We start from the raw sequence: 17216 nt of genomic DNA, 5'->3' as shown, positions 1-17216 counted from the left end.
GCTATCTAGCACTATAAACATAAATAAGCAGAAACAATAGAGAGCAAATTAGGCTCACAAATCTTCAAATAATGAAATTATTAGATGAAGAGAATAAAATGAATATGTTTCATATACTTGAAGAAATAAATTGATTAAAAGAAAAAAACATCAAGTAATCCTTTCAAGGGATGTATACTAAAGTGATTAAAGGGAAAACCTAATCAATATCTAAGCACATTTCAAATAAACAAGTTTTAATTCTATAGAGGTAGGATGTTATATTAGGGAAGTCAAAATGCATGGAAAGAAGGTTAACATTAAAATGCCTTCAGAATATTTACTTTGTGAAGTTCCAGGATGAAATAATAGATAGGTTATAATTAAGAGTGAAAGATATGGGTAGATATGAAGACCTATGTATGTATATCATCGAATATATATTAATACACAGAATTTTTTTGTAATTTTTCCATTCATCCTTACTGAAGGTTCCTTTGAATTTCATCATTTATATATTGCTGTAATAAATGGTCTACTTAAAAAAAGGAAAATGTTTGCTTGCTTTGAAATTCCCAGGTGAAGTTAACTAGTATATTTGTAGCACATGAAGCTTACAAAACTTTGTAAAATACATTGTTTTATTTAATCCCTAAAATGATTCTGAAAAATGGACCTTGCAATTTTCCCTATTTTACAATCAAGGAGAAAGGAGTGACCAAACATGGAATCCTGTAGATAAATCAAGTAAGATGAGAAGTGAGAATTAACAGTGAATTAAGCAACCTGGAAATCACTCGTGACCTCTCCTGACAGTTTCTGTAGGTTACAAAAGAATGGGAGAGAGATTGGAAGTGTACAGAAGGAAATCTACTTCACAGAGGTTTGCTGCCTATGCATAGAACACAGAAATGGTGCCGTAGTGGATGGAGGAAGTCGGATTAAAAGCAGAGTTTTACATTTTTGAAATTGAAAAGATAATGGCATGTTTGCATGATAATGAAAACAACAGAGCAGGGATCAAAGCATTAATAAGGTAGAAGAGGTGAGAGCATTAAGGACCCAGCTTAAGGATTCTGGCCCGAATTAGGCCCCTGAGCAATGTTGTGCCTGTTTCTCCCCTTGAGCTGCACAGGCTTAGCCTGGAATGGGCAATGTAGGGTCAACCCGGGTGTGGCTTGGCGAAGCCCTTGGTGCAAAGTACAAAGTCTTTAGTACAGTCTTGTAAATCCAACAGGTGTCCCTGCAAGTAAGAATACTTAATAATAATAGTGGCAATAATCAATGATAGTAACAATATAGACAATATTAAGCATGACAATAATAAAAGAACCCCACTCCTATCACATGTCAGTGCCAAATACTGTTCTAGCCTCAAAATGCATTACCAATAATCCCTGCAAATATTCTGTAAAATGGGTGTTATCGACACTAATTCACAGAAGAGAAAATGGAAGGTTGGGGCTAATAAACGTTAAGTCCAAGTCTTTTAGATCCAGCGTCTCTGATGTATAAACTGCCTACCGTGGTATTTAAACATAGTAGGTTCTCAGAAAAAGGCAGCTCTTTCTATGTGTGTCTGTTCATCATTTTCCTAGAGACATTAAAAAAAGAGCAAATAATTCTGGCTAATAAATGCTTTAAAATGCCTTTGGGATGGGCGCTGTTTTTACTGGGCATTAGTAGATAACATCAGGCTGCATGACCAGGGCTTGCTGATCCTCTGCTTCTAGCCCAGATCCTAACTGAAGAAGCCCCATCTTTGAGGCAACCATTTCTCTCTCTCTCTCTCTCTCTCTTCTTAATTTTATTTATTTATTTGAGAGAGACAGCAGAAGCAGGGGGAGTGGCAGGCAAAGGGAGAGGGAAAAGCAGGCTTTCCCCAGAGCAGGGAGTCTGACAGGGGGCTTGATCCCAGGACCCTGGGACACTTAACCAACTGAGCCACCCAGCCACCTTGAGTACAACTATTTCTTTATTTTCATTGACCCCTTGCACTTGTCTTTGTCCACTGCACCAAGACTTAAGTAAGTCCAATCAACTGACATAACACAAAAAATTTGCACGGTCCCTCTTCCAACTCCTAGGAAAGTGCTATGCCACAGAGACCTCAAATATAAGAAAATCCACATCCACTACCTGAGAGGCTCCTGCTTACATTTTACCACCTCAGCAAAATGGGCTCTTTATAACCAAAATTTTATCAAAAGGATCTGCGAAACTCACTACTCTTTCTAAGTAGGGAGGGCAAGTAAATTGCTTATAGTTTAAATTAGGATTGTTTCAAAAGACAATTCCCCTGGGCAACAAAGGATTCATCCTTGAAATAATCTCTTCCAGAAGCAAGAGTGCTAGAAGCTTATGAATTTTAAGCAAAGATAGCTTTTAGATGGTTTCTGAAAATTCCTAGAGAAAAGGGAACAGGATGATAATAAATTGGGAAAGACTTTTTGAGTACAAGCTGTCCTTAAAATAGTTGTAAAAGCAAAAAATATTCAATGGGGGATCTGGAAGTTGGGGATATGGGGGAAGAAAAAGCTTGTCATTTTTTTTTTTTAATTTTATTTATTTATTCCTGAGAGACACAGAGACAGAGAGAGGCAGAGACACAGGGAGAGGGAAAAGCAGGCTCCACGCCGGGAGCCCAATTCGGGACTTGATCCCGGGACTCTGGATCAGGCCCTGGGCCGAAGGTGGTGCTAAGCCACTGAGCCACCCAGGCTGCCTGCTTGTAATTATTTTTAACTGTTCTGTAATTAGCCTATAAATGACCAAAATATTAAATATAATTATTACAGCTTCCAAATACTCAAATATTGAGTCCATTCATTTAATTGTTTTTTCTATTTGATTTTCTTGTAACATAACACAAAATCTGTTCCTTGATCTTGTTTGAGAACTCTAGATCCTAAAATAATATTAGATTTTTTAATTGATTGAATTAATTCATTTCTCCATTGATAGATTTTCTAAAAGTGGTTTTCACACCTATAATAAAATAAGGTATAATGCTTTTAAGTTTTATGAAATATGTGACTTCTCGTATCTTACTGTTTTATAACAGTAGAAAACATACAGGAAATCTTATAAGATAAAGTAAGAGCCTTCATAAAAAAACAAAAAACAAAAACAAAAAACAGGATAATGAAAACATTTTCCTACATGCTATTCAATTAAAAACTGAAATGTTCACTGGCATTTTCTTTTATTATAATTACATGGAATACATGCAACAATAGACATTTAAAAGCACAAATAAGATAGAAGAATAGAGAATGCTATCTCAAGAGAATGTTGCTTTTCCATTTATATATTAAGGATATAATTGTTAAGTTTTATATTAAAACTAGGAGGCCACTAAAATATTTTATGAAGTAAATATCAAGTAAATTTTGCTTTAATAGTAATTACATAAACAGCTAAAAATAAATGTAAGAAAATAAAGATAGTTATAATGCCTTAGTATAGCACTTTTTTTCAAGAAGTTTAAAGGTGGGAAAATAAAAAGATTTTCTTTTAACTCTCAAAAATTTAAAAAATTCTCATTGATATCAAAAGCCAAAGTGTGAATTTTAAAATGGTCTTACTTATAAGAATTGATAAGAAAGAAGTGAACTGTATTTGAAATTGATATGGTTATGTATTTGAAATATTCCAGAAAGTAAATGGAAAAAAGTAATGTACTGAGTGAATTTTGTGAAGTAGCGAGTTATGGAATTAATAGAAATCAGTCGCCTTCTTATATTAAAACAGATAATAGGGCAGCCCGGGTGGCTCAGCAGTTTAGCGCTGCCTTCAGCCCAGGGCCTGATCCTGGAGACCTAGGATCGAGTCCCATATCGGGCTCCCTGCATGGAGCCTGCTTCTCCCTCTGCCTGTGTCTCTGCCTCTCTGTCTCTCTCTGTGTCTCTCATGAATAAATAAATAAAATCTTAAAAAAAACAGATAATAATGTGTGTACATACACATATATACACACATATATGTATATAGGTTATACACAGAGGCCCATTCTTGCTTAGAATTTAAAAAGTGAACATCATCTAAATATAAATAAAAATCAAAGTTTGAAAACACTAATGAGTTTCTGAGGAAAAGGCACAATGCAAGCAGAAAAGTAAAGTAGATTTCAACATTTTATAGTTATCAAAAAATCCAGTTAAATTACATAAGCATTTACCCTTTGATAGAGCAATCTCACCTAATTACCAAGTTTTTATTACAACTATGATGCTAAAAACTAAATATGACTCACCTTACCTCAGGTCTCAATTTCTATTTATAACATAAAACTATGTTGTCTCATGTTTAGTTTACAGCTCACTGTTTACAAAGCTTAAGAAGAAAAAAAATGATGTGGGTAGGAAGGAGAGACCATGTTTCAGGAAACTTGGGCCGTAATTCCGAATGGAATTGAGCCTACCTTGCTGGTTGACCCTAGATACACTTCTGAGACCGCCCAAGGCTGAGCATTGTTATAGGAAAGTTTGGTTTGCTTTGATTAAAAGATCTTATCAGCCATATCTCTCTATTCAAGTGCCTTATCCAAATTCAGGATAGCCTTCACTATGCTCTCCAACTTCTGGATGACTTAACTGTCAGCCACTGCCACTACTTACCTTCCATCCTTAAGCTTTTTTCTTTCTCTTTTTTTTTTTCTTAAGCTTTTTTCTTATTCAGAATAGCAACATGGAGAAGGATTGGCATCAAAACTTTTTATTAAATGCTTCAGCCTTGTCCATGTTTTGGTTGATTTTCTAAATGATTTTTCCTCATTTTGTAGTAATTCTTACCTAAGACCCTTGGATTCTCTGTTCTTTTGTTTCTACATCTCCACTAGTGACACTAGCTTGGCTCATCAACAGACCAAGTAGATTAGCAACACAAACTATACTCCTTAGAAGGCAGAGAAAATGGAGAGGATTAGAGCTTGCATTTGCTACAAGTTCCCTAGATCAGGGTGTTTTTTTTTTTGTTTGTTTGTTTGTTTGTTTTTTTAAGTAGTTGTGTACCAAAACTACCAGAGAAACTTTCGCAAAGTTCTAATTCTGGTCTTCAACTCCAAAATTTCTGCACTGAAAAAAAGAGTAACATTTGGTCCTATAGAGTTGAGAACCACTGCTGTAAATAAAAAGAATGGTTGAGTATTTGACTAATAAGTTTTAGAACCCTGCAGGATAGGGAAAACTCTATTTAAAGAACCAAAAGTGAACTTGGTGAAATTACAGGGATGAGAACTGATATTAATTTTTAATATCTCCAAAGGAGTATATTCAATGCAATGCTGATTAAATAGTCAAGTGTTTAATAAGCTGCTCTGTTCTTATTTGTATCACTGAAATCATTTTGTGATGGTTCTGACTCATTTTCTTTTGTCTTATCTTGTGGCTCCTGGAGACAGGATAAGATTAAAGTTATCTCTTTGGTAACCTCTTTAAAAATCTCTTTATTCGGGGCAGCCCCAGTGGCGCAGCAGTTTAGCGCCGCCTGCAGCCAGGACATGATCCTGGAGACTGGGGATGGAGTCCCATATCACGCTTCTTGCATGGAGCCTGCTTCTCCCTCTGCCTCTCTCTCTCTCTCTCTCTCTCTCTCTCTCTCTCTGTCTCTCATGAATAAATAAATAAAATCTTTAAAAAAAAATCTCTTTATTGAACTTGTCTGATAGACCTAATTTTCTAACCCATTGCTTTCCCATAAACCCTGAAAGTCCAAAATCCAAGCCAATAGAAGCAAAATGTTTGAAATTCAGATCAGTACTTTGTTTCATTTATTTCTTTGTAAAATGTCCTTCCATCCCTCCTAGGATCATAATTCACATAATCTTTTTTATATATTACAACATTTTCTCTTCATGTCTGCTTGTCTATAAAAATGTTTTAGCAATATGCTATGCTCTGCAGACGATGTCAAACACAGTTATGCTAGCTGGCTTAATTTATTAAATACTACTGAAAAAGTGAAAAAGTTAAATAAATTCCATTTCTACCTACATGCAATAAAAAGTTTTGTGAAGTGTTAAAAGAGTGCCATTCACTTTCATTTCTTGATGATAGTCAAATGCTTTATATAAAATAACAATCAGGAAAAATCTACTGCCTAGCCCAACATGACATGTCTATAGTTACTGAATTTTCTCTAAGGAAAGCAGGGTTGTTCTTTTTGTTTTTTTTGTGGGTTGTTTTTTGTTTTTGCCACTACTACTCAGTAAATAGATTTAATATCTATGGCTTTTAGACCAACCAACTGCCAAATTTATTTTTATCTTTTCTTTTCTTCAGCAGATCTTTCTGTCTTCTGATCTCAAGATCCTTAATTAAATCCCATAAACAAAGATCCTTTTATTGTGTAAGGTAACATATTCACAGGTGTCAGGGATTAGGATGTGGACATCTTTGCATGGCCATTAACCTGCTTACCACAGGGATGCCTGGGTACCTTCAGCCCAGGCGTGATCCTGGAGTCCCAGATCAAGTCCCACATCATGCTCCCCACAGGGAGCTACTTCTCCCCCTGCCTGTGTCTCTGCCTCTCTCACTGTGTCTCTCACAAACAAATAAAAATAAAATCTTTAAGAAAAAAACCCTTGCTTACCACAAATCAAAACAAAAGGAAATATGATCCCTCCTTCACAAAGTCTCTGTGGATTCCTCAGGCACATTAAGGCATCTTCTGTATGGGCTCACGGAGTATATTTTGTATATCTCTATTGTTGATACTTGTATGATTTCCAGCCAAATCTACGTAACTGTAGTGCACTAAGGACAATGGCTGTGCCATCCCCAGCTCTGTGTCCACAATACTCAATACTTAGTAGATATTTAAAAAAACAAAAGTACAAAGTACAAATTGACAAAGTACAAATCGCAACGGAGACTAAAAAAATTCTTAAATTGAGAACTTTTCATTGTTTTCTGATAGAAATATATTTATCTATATTTAGTTTCTAGAGCTTGTGGTGGTATCATGATAAAAAGAGATCAATGAACTAGTCTGCTCCAAAATTAGTCATTTTTAAGACTGACAAATGTTAACAGTAAGTCATATATTCTTCCTTCTTGGGTAATAGCTGAGGATTTATTCCCATCTGATTTTTCCTTATAGCCACCAAAAATTCCAATGTATTTATAGTAATAAGCCTCATAAAGTGAAATGGCATTTCATCTTTGGAAAAAATATAATAGTCTACAAACTACTATGTATTACAATAAATCTGAGATCTATCATCCTGAAAAAATACTTCTAACAATATTTATTTACAAATATTTTATTTAAAAAATAATTTGGTAATGACATTAAGCAAGAGTCTTAAGTTATGGCAATTAGTTTTCAAAATGTGCTTTTAAGGCTTTTTTTTCCCCAATTAAGGAAAAAATTCTCATTTGTATATTATTGGAAACAAGGTAAAATAAATATAATATCCTTAGATATTACTCCAGATGAGGCTGATTTTATTCAGAGAAGTTAACAATATTGATATTACAATGATCTTAATATTTATTAATAAATATCTGTATGACATATAGTTTGCTGTGACAAAATGACAGTTTTTCAATAAAATATTTATTAGGTCTGTAGTATGCTGCACAGACTGCAGAATAATTGAAAGGAATGGCACACATTTGATCAATACCGTGCAAAACAGGAGGAGTCTGGATAATTTACCTCTAACAGAAAATGATTTTCTGTGCATGTAACTCATCAGTAGCATCAGTGGGAAATAACAGGCCTAATGACGACAGAGCTAGGTACCTACTGTCATATTTCAATAATTGGATTAGATTCTGTAGTTTAGGTTTGTCTCGCCATTTCACTTCTTTGTCAGCCTCATAAGAACAGCCATAAAATGAAAGTAGTAGCATTCTCATTAGATGTTTCTGGTAGCAAACAACAGAGTGAGTCACAACATGAGACAAACGGAGACTTTAAATTCAACCCTCCTCCTTGTCACTTGGTGCAAACTATCTATAGATTCAGTTGCCTAGTAGACCAGTAAACAAGCATTATACTTGTACAAATGTAAATTCACAACAAAGTCAAAGATGCTAGTAATTACAAGTGAAGAGAAACCACAATATAATGATTCAATTATAAGGTAATAAATTTAATAATCACGAGTTTTTGAGAGAAATAAAACAGTTGCAAAACTCATTTTATTTTGGAAATCTTGAAAAAAAAAAGAAATCTTGCCACTTGCAACGACATAGACGGGGCTAAAAGAGTGTAATGCTAAGCAAAATAAGTCAGGAGAGAAAAAAATATACCATATGATTTCATTCATATGTGGAACTTAAGAAACAAAACAAATGAACAAGGAAGAAAAAGAAAAGAGAGGCAAACCAAGAAACAGACTCAACCATGGAAAACAAATTGAAGGTTAACAGAGGAGAGGTGAGTAGGGGGATGGGGATTAGGGAATGCACTTGTTTTGATGAGGTGATGTATTAAATTGCTGAATCACTATATTGTACGCCTGAAACTAATAAAACATTGTATGTTGGGCCACCTGGGTGGCTCAGCGGTTGAGCATCTGCCTTTGGCTCAGGGCGTGATCCCAGAGTCCCAGGATGGAGTCCCACATCAGGCTCCCTAGGGAGCCTGCTTCAGTCTCTGCCTGTGTCTCTGCCTCTCTCTCTATCATGAATAAATAAATAAAATCTTTTTTAAAATTTTGTATGTTAACCATACTGGAATTAAAATAACCCTAATAAATTTTTTAAACACCTTAGTTTATTTTATATATTATGTAGGGAAGAAGTATTTCCCTCTGCTCTTCTCCTGGGTTCTATAGCTAGGCCTTTGAAATAGACAAACAGCAGGCAAGTTAATAGGAGAGAAGGTATTTTTAGTATTACAGTAGTATACTTGTAATATACTTATTTTTAATATTTCACAGGAGAGGGATCACAGGAAGAAAAAAATGAATACCCCAAAAAGCTGCGATATTTGAAAACTTATATGTTGTCTTAAAATGGGAGAGGAGGTCGGAGATGTAGGTCACTTAGGGGAGAATAAGTGATCTTGAGGAAAGATGAATGGGCCCTTAGAGAAAAGATGGTAGGTGCGATCGTTTGTTACAAAGTTTGTCTGGATTTGGTGTTGACTCTGAGTCTCTTCTGTGATAAGAATCAATCTACCCTGGTTAATGAAACTCCTGGGGAGAGGATTTATGACAACTGAGTTTCTTTTGGAGCCTCTGTCTTTAGGCAGATGAAGGGAATTCAAAGAAAGTCACTCCTTGTATTTGCTGTTTTTCAAGTGCACTCAGCTCAAAATAAGCAAAATGCACCAAAGCAGAATATTTTGGGGTGGCATATCCTGAGCTCCCTCATTTGTCAATACTTTATTAAATTATCCCCCAAATTCAGAGTACTAATAAATCAAGAAGAAATTTAGGCAATGCAGATTAGAAGTACGATTCTAACATGAAAAGACTGATAAATGTTTTTGAAATTTCTGAATTCAGAAGTTAAATTCTTTAGGAACTCTGCTGATTGCTTAGAAGGAGATTAAAATCTCTTCTATTACCTTTATATCCTACATAAATCTGAGTGGTTTTCATTTTCCTTTATCTTTTCTCATGTTATTTTAAAAGTGTTTGCTTTTTAATGCCAACGTCCTCAAGATGAGATTTATATGTTCTCACAGGAGTGAATTAAAAGACAGAAATGAAGATGCATTTTACAAAATTGTTACCAATGTCATTATTTTTTGACTGGCATTCGATAGCACAACAGAGTCATTGTCATGTTCTAAGTTGTACCTTTTCAGTGCTATGACTCACCTGAGTTGCTTTTCCATCATTTCTATTATTTTCTCTAAGAAGAGTCCACCTAAATCACACAGGGCATGCGATTCATGTGCTTTGGCAAGGACACTTGACAGAAAAAAACAACAGCTCTGACAGAGGGTACCATTGTAGTCACAAAACTCAACCTGGAAAGGGTCAAACTTTTTCAAATGAATCGTCTTCAGTCAACGGTACTAAAACAACAAAATAATCATTTTAGAGAAATCCAGCACCATGGGCTTTTTTCTATCTTCAAATCAAATGGAAAGATAAATTTTAAATGAACATCATGTCTAAAGATCATAATAGTTAATGTTTGTGTATTTAAATCCAGTGTATACACAATTATTTGGCAAAAAATAACTTCTCTTTAGTTCCTAGTGAATTTGTAACTAATAGTCATGATACATAGTAGTCAGATTTCACAAGCTGCTTCCACAGACATTATTTTAATTAAATCTTACAGACTTCCTGGGAAATAGTTATTATAATTTTACTTTTGGAATAGAGAATCTAATGTTCAAAGATCTTATGGCATATAGCCAAAAGACGAATCTTCTAATTCCATTTCCTTTGTTCTTTTCAGTAAACCTCAGCAAGTCTTAATTGTATTGAGTGTATGACATAATGGTCTAAATATGAAAACCCTGGGATTTCTATTAAGATATTTATCACTTTTTATTAATAAATATTTGCTGAACAAAAGAAAATTCTTCAATTTGCAAAACATGTTAAATTGTGAAAGTAAGAAAATTTAAAAGACGTTAAATATTCTGAATGCAATAGAAAATTTTTTATTAGAAATCATATTCCCAAATTGCAAATGCAAACAATTTAGCCTAACTAGACAAATATAGTTTTGAGTTCTTAATTTAAAAAAATTTGAGGTAGACATTAATGGTTTAGCTACACAAAAGCCATTCACAACCAAATTTCCCTTGTTCTTCTAATACACAGCTTGGAAATGTAAAATACTCATTTTGCTTAGCTACCTTTAAAATGACATAATATGAGAGCCAGTTCTGCCCACGAAATATAAGCAGAAGTTACTGAGTAGAGGTTCCAGAAAAAAATGTTTAAAAGAATAGATTAAGTCGGCCTTCTGCCTTTCCTTCTCCTTCCAACTGGAATGTAGATGCAATGTCTAATAGAATGAGATTGTGACAAAAGACACATGCACAGATGAAAAGGTAAGACTCTAGTCTTTGAACAGCTACCCAAGCCTCCTTATTCGGGGGTTATAAAAATCTAATAATTGTTAAACATGCCTTTATTTGAGGCCAAACAGAATCTTAACAAAAATAAATTTTGTGCTTGAAATTAGGGAGCTGAAAATACGAAAGCAAAAATACTGATTTTGCTAAGTGTAAAGAAAGTAGGACACTGAGAAGCAAAGTCATGGCAATTTCTGGATAGAAGGATATTGATTCTTGTACTATGAAGAAAAAGCAATCTGATAAAGAAAGTCTTCCCAAGAACAGAACCAAAGATTCAATGAGGAAGTTTCTCCATCACCAGAGCACAGTTGTCCTTATTCCTAAATAGCATGGTTGGGTAATGGTTATGTGTAAATTGTTTTCTATTTCTCATTCGCCTTTCCCAAACAGGATTTTTATTACAAATACTGCATGGGTCTCTATCACTGTATTTGGGATGTATGAAAGCCAATAACTGGTCTTTTAAGCTTATTTGCTATCAGGCCACATCCATATCTGATAAAAAAAAAAAAGTGCACATCACCCAGATATCCTAAACTTGTAGCTAGTTGCAAAAACTGAATCATACTTTCAGATTGTGTCTGTCAGATGGGAGTCAGTATATTAAGCTATGAAATAAGAAATGAGGTGTGTAGGGATTTGGGGTGGCTAAAAGATTATGGCACACATGGGAGGTGAATTCCCCAAAAGGCATTCATAATCCACTTTTGTTTTGCATTTCCCTGCTACAGTAGCTATAAAGTAAAAAATACCTACTTTTCTACCTTGCTGAAAAGAGTGGTTATGAGGTTCTAATCTAGACAATGCAATGTTTTTTGAAGCTAATGAGGGGTTTATTGAAAAGATTTTGTTTGTTTTTTTTTAAGGGACAGATCTTAAATGTTTCTTGCAGGCAGATTTTTTCCTCTTTTCCTTTTTTCATATCTACAACATACATTTTATATTTTCAAGCACAGTAGCCATTTTCAGATGACAAAGATAAAAAAGCCATAACATAAAGTTTGATGGAACAGGAATATTGAAGGTTCCGGGTCTATGATAATGTAACAGAAAGATTTCACTACTCCAAGATTTCCTTCTTCAAGAATTCTTGTTATAGCAGTAAGCACCATAAATATATTGATCAACTATTATTTGATAGCAAAACTTTCCAAAATTCAGAGGCTGATCACTCTTGTATCTGTGGATCTGTTAATATACGATAAGCTCAGCTGGGGTGGTTTGGCTGCGGTGGCTCTGTTCCACATAGCTTTTACCCTGTTTCTAAGACTAGCAGAATAGTCCAATCAAATACTTACACTGATAACAGAAGCACAAGAAATCAAATAAAAATCCAAAAGGCCTCTTCTGGCCTAAACTTGGAACTGGCATGCTTCACCTACTGGCTGAAGTAAATCACATGACCGAATCCCAGTCAAAAGGTAGGACACAGGCCTGCCCCATTTAGTATAAGGAACTACAAAGTCACATGACAAAGAACACTGGATCCAGAGGCAGGTGAATATTTTCAGGAAATAATGCAATCTACCACAGCTGATGTTACTCATATTTTCAGTTAGTTGCACACAGATATAAATCTCAATAAATCATCTATGATTGCTTTAGGGGATAAATTAACAATTTAAAGCAACTAGTACAATACCAGAAACAAAATACTCAATAAATAGTTATTACCTAATGACACAAGCTAAACTGAAGTCAACAAGGAAATATTCTAAAATTCTAAAGCACAGCAATCATAATATGAGTGACTTTATACTTCTGCAAATTTTATTTAGCGATGACATGATTTTATGTATTTGAATTTTAACAAAGACACTACTGTAAAACTAAAATAAGACTGGAGAACAAAAACATTTCTGGCAATTTTGCATTCTTTTGTTATCTGCCTATTTAAGCAATACTTATAATAAACAATAGCATATATTTTCATTCATGGAAAAATAAAGATTGCATTGACAACTAAGCATACTAATATATAAGTAATACATACCTGTTTGAAGTTGAATGCTTTGTTGACTACTTTAAGTCTTCATTAAAAACAAATTAATTGGGCAGCCTGGGTGGCTCAGCGGTTTAGTGCTGCCTTCAGCTCAAAGTGTGATCCTGGAGACCCCGGATTGAGTCCCATGTCAGGTTCCCTGCATGGAGCCTGCTTTTCCCTCTGCCTGTGTCTCTGCCCCACTCTCTCTGTGTGTCTCTCATGAATAAATACATAAAATCTTTAAAAAAATAATTTTTAAAACTGTAAGATAATATAAATAAATAAGGATTTTAATGTATTTAAGAAGTATGCATTTAAAACATTAAAAATTTAACTCAGTAAGCCCCTTTTCAATACTTGCTAGTTGAAATTTCAAAAATTCCAAGTAAAGATTGTATACATGTAATACTAAGCACACATTTGCTGCATTAAAGAGCCGATGATAAGAACAGCAGCCATCCAGAAAATAGAATAGTTGTACATGAACCGTCTCGTCTGACTCTCAATCATTACCCTATTGAGTGAATCTAGACTTTCTGAAAACATAATAAATAGTAGTACATAGAGCAAAGAATTAGTCGAATTCTATTTCATTAGAGGAAATCCAATCAGGCAATTGTTTAACAATTAGCTGTCCAGGCTCTTTTAACTAAACTAAACCTAGTGGGGTTGGTCTAGAAGCAGAAGCAGTCTTGGTGCCAAAGCAATAATACAAGACCTCTGCATGCTGTGGATCTTCTTAGACTGAACTCAACCTTGTCATTACAACATGTCCCCAGAGCTGTAAGATAGCACCCTTGTTAAACCTGAGAAGGAAAAAAAGAAAAAAAAGAAAAAAAAACTGAGCAAGAGGGACCTCTGACATGGGGCTTATTTTAGAGGGTCTTATGTTGTAAAGGGTCTTCTCTGCTCTCCCCTTTTCTCTTCTCTTCCCTTCCTCTGTCCTCTCTTACACACACACACACACACACACACCACACTTAAAATTTAATACAAAACACATGACCAGTCTATCAACTGGGATCCAAAGTGAGGCACTGGCAGAACACAACCTGCTCTCCGCTCTCATGATAAATCCAAGTACCAAGGATAAGAGAACAATTCTCCACTACTCCTGCCCTAGGTCTCAGAAACAAAAGTTAAATGTGTCCAAATGCCATGAAGGTTTGTGGTTCAGATTGTTGCCCACTTTGGACACTCTTAGTGTTCTAGAAGAATTATTGATAGGAAAAAAGACAACTGATTAAACACACTGCCTCTCGAGTAACATAAAACAATAGTTTTTGAATAATAAAAATAATTTCACAGTAGTGCCAAAGACCCATTTCCATTTTCTCTTTGTGTCCAAAGCTTGGTTGTGGACGTATTCAAGAGTTATCATGTTTGCAAAGTTGCACATAGGAAGAGTAAGATATTTTGCAAAATTAAATAATTCATATCACTCTCAAATTTATCTATCTGCAGGTCCTGATTAACATGGATGAAGTATGTAACAATTGTCCACATTACCAATTATGCCCAAATATTACTTTAAGAGACAGCAAAAACTGTTGTACAAATAAGATGAATTTTTCAGTTTAACTTTTCTGTAATCATGCATAATTATAATTTGTTACACATGTGGTTCTTTTACACTGAGTATGATAGGTAAAATTCATGATTGATTTCTAAAACTAAGTTTTACTCTAAGAAATTTATTATAATTCCAATCTAGTGACTTCAGCAGAGCAAACTGTCTATACATTAATATGAATAAAGCACTACATAAGAACTAAATTAATAAATTATAAAATAAATCAAGAAAATTATTTGACTTTGCATTACTGTTACAAGAATGTATGAAAGTAATTATTTCAACAACATAATTTTGCTTGAAATAAAAGCAAAAAAGTTATGAAATAAATATTAAGTAATTTATAAATTACATGTATCTATTCTATAACTAGCTAAACATCATTAATTAATTCAATAATAGTTAAATTAAATTGTTTTGATATTTAGCCAACTCTTAATCATATTATATATGGCTTATTATATATTATATACTTATGCACATATATATTATATATGTACATATATATATATATATATAATTTCTTATTAAAAGGGTACATTCTCCAAAGTAGAAGTATAGAAGACAGGATACATTTTAAAAATTCTAACCTGATTTATAGCTCTGCAATACATAGACCCTTAGCATGGGAATCTCCATTTGTATTATTCCCTTAGATACAACAAAATTTGGAGGTAGACAGGCCATCAGAGATTTCAATTTGAAAAAGTGGTTTAAAAAGTCTCATGAGGAAAATTAGTGCATTTGTGATTTTCAAATGTCAACATGTTAGGGAAAGAAAAGTCAGTATTTTTTTAAAAAAGAAAGAATTATCTTCAATTATTAGTGGCAACCAAGAAGTCTTTTGCTGATTTGCTTTTTTAAAATAACCATTTGTTTCAATATAAGATATTCTAATCATTCTATATTTTAAAATAATGTTTTGGAGTAGGTCATTATTATTATTAAATTGTTGTTGTTGTTTGTAATCAAATGTTGATTCTCAGGGAAATTTCCCCTAGGTTGGACTAATATCCTTTCAGGCCACATATTTTCTTTGTTCAGCAACCAATAGCTAGGATGTAGTAGTTACTTCCATCCAAAGCAAAATTCTTCATTGTCGGTTGGGTTTTTAAATCTAAACTTCTGTATGCTTCTGTTGTCCACTGACTCTAGTTTAGATAGACCATTTTGATCTTTTTCCATATCACACAATAGTTAGAGAGAGCACTCTGTGGTCAGAGGCTTCTCAAAGTAAAAGACATTTCCAGGTTCAGTCTAACCACTACATCACGGAAGTATACGTAATTAAGGAGAGAAGGCATCCCAAAATACTCAATGAACAATATTAAAAATCATGTGTGAGAAAAGATCCTTTCAAAATGCCAACTTGCCTGAGAATTTTAAGTTAACAAAATGTGAAAAATGTATTGATATTCAATCATATTATATATGGCATGCAACTTTTAAAAAACTAGAATTTTGAGTTTTGTTTGGTAGTGAAACTATCAAAAAACAATACCACCACTATCTGAAAAGATTAATACAATATTTTTTACTCTTTCTAAACATACATCTCAGGTATCTTTACAAGCCTGCCACCAAAACAACATAGGTAACAAAATGAACAAAGAAGTAGATAACAGGGGAATCCCTGGGTGGCTCAGCGCTTTAACGCCTGCCTTCGGCCCAGGGTGTGATCCTGGAGACCCGGGATCAAGTCCCACATCAGGCTCCCTGCATAGAGCCTGCTTCTTCCTCTGCCTATGTCTCTGCCTCTGTGTCCTTCATGAATAAATAAATAAAATCTAAAAAAAAAAAAAAAAAAAGAAGTAGATAACAAAAAGGCACCTGGTGGCTCCATTAGTTAACTGCTTGATGGAGCCCTGCATGAGACCAGTGTCAAGCTCTGTACTCAGCAGAGAGTCTGCTTGAAGATTCTCTCCCTCTGCCCCTCCCCTGACTCATGCATGCACATACATTCTTTCATTCTCTCTAAAATAAATTAATAAACCTTAAAAAAAAGTAGATAGTAAATACCAGCTGTCTTGATAGCTACAAAAACCTATCTAGAGAGACATTAAAGAGATTTTTGAAAATGTGGGGAAAGTCTTTTCTGTAATATTTGTTGTTTTTGAAACTAGATGTCATTCTCAAAAATATATTAAATACAACAAATTTAGAAGTTCCAAGTAGGAGAGCGGAAAAAATGAGAAACAGAAAATATCAAAGAAGTAATAGATTTCCCAAAAAAGAAAGATGAGGTTTCCACTCAAAATGGTCTTGAATTCACACTTTTAAATGTACCTATCCACCCCAACTGATAGCAATGGAAAATTTTCGGAAATTAAATTAAATATGTATAGTTCTGCTCAAAGACAAGAAGAAAAACAAATCACTATAGTTTAGAAATTACAAACCAGGCACAAAGTCTCAGATCTATTTGGTCTTAAATTCAGTAACAGGTAGAAGCTGCCAGTTCTTTGACCCTTGCAGAATCACTGAAACCCAAAGGCCCCCTACAGATGATTTGGCAAGGAAAGAGCCCAGCTCACAATATGAAATCAAGTTCTGGAATGGACTTTCTCCATCCATGGAGAGATGCTGAGCATAACTGTAATTATTCCTGTAGCTGTGACCCATGAACTTAGTTTGGCAAGTGGCATAAAGACAGCCACTTAATCAGGATGTAGG

This window comes from Canis lupus, chromosome 18, assembly GCF_003254725.2.
Source record: "Canis lupus dingo isolate Sandy chromosome 18, ASM325472v2, whole genome shotgun sequence".
Classification (NCBI taxonomy): domain Eukaryota; kingdom Metazoa; phylum Chordata; class Mammalia; order Carnivora; family Canidae; genus Canis; species Canis lupus.
This window is presented reverse-complemented; position numbering follows the sequence as displayed.